We start from the raw sequence: 768 nt of genomic DNA on the forward strand, positions 1-768 counted from the left end.
ACAAGAACCGTATAAACACTGATCGAAAACGATAGTAATAAAGGAACATTGAGCAACAGATCTAATATATAAAGAAAGTTTCAGAACAGATGAAAGTTAAAGCTGCTTGTGTAGCTAAAACAATTTTAAGGTGTTTTTCTATAAATTAATTAGACATCTTAAACTTTTTTTGAAATAGACCCGAATTTATTGAGTTAACACATAATGCCTGGAAAAAGGCGTAGCTAAAAAACAAAAGTGAATAAAAATGATAGAATAGAGTAAGAAAGATTCAATTAAAGAGCTTGAAAACTAAACGTTTTGAGAGTTAAAAATATGTACATGAAATAAAATATTGCTAAAGTAAGAGTGAAGGTTCCACCGAGACTTGAACTCGGATCGCTGGATTCAGAGTCCAGAGTGCTAACCATTACACCATGGAACCTTATATCAAAAAGTTTTATAAATACTTTAAATATAATTTAATAAATAATTTCTTGTGAATTTAATATTTTACTTCAATTTTATTTCTTTTATAACGAACAAAATAATTACACATTTGCATCTCTCTCCCGATGTCTACTTTTAGAGTTTAAATGTAACTCAAGTACGAAACTACTAGCACCACCTACTGGATATTTTTGGCTTAAATAAACATATCTCTGTACATCTAGGAAATTCAAAAAAGTTGTCGGCTGTTTACAAGCTGAGCTCGTGATGCTTATAGTTTGTTAGACCCCATTAATTTTATATTCAAATAACACACAAAACGAAATGCAGGAATTATAA

At 29.4% G+C, this 768-nt stretch overlaps 1 non-coding gene across 1 annotated transcript; it reads right to left on the bottom strand.

Annotated features, from left to right (window-relative positions):
- Positions 1 to 352: 352 nt before the first annotated feature.
- On the bottom strand, positions 353 to 424 carry TRNAQ-CUG (transfer RNA glutamine (anticodon CUG)). The gene has a single exon. It is a non-coding gene; the product is annotated as a tRNA-Gln (tRNA).
- Positions 425 to 768: the final 344 nt, after the last annotated feature.

The sequence above is a fragment of the Tachypleus tridentatus genome, chromosome 13 (assembly GCF_004210375.1).
Source record: "Tachypleus tridentatus isolate NWPU-2018 chromosome 13, ASM421037v1, whole genome shotgun sequence".
Taxonomy (NCBI): Eukaryota; Metazoa; Arthropoda; class Merostomata; order Xiphosura; family Limulidae; genus Tachypleus; species Tachypleus tridentatus.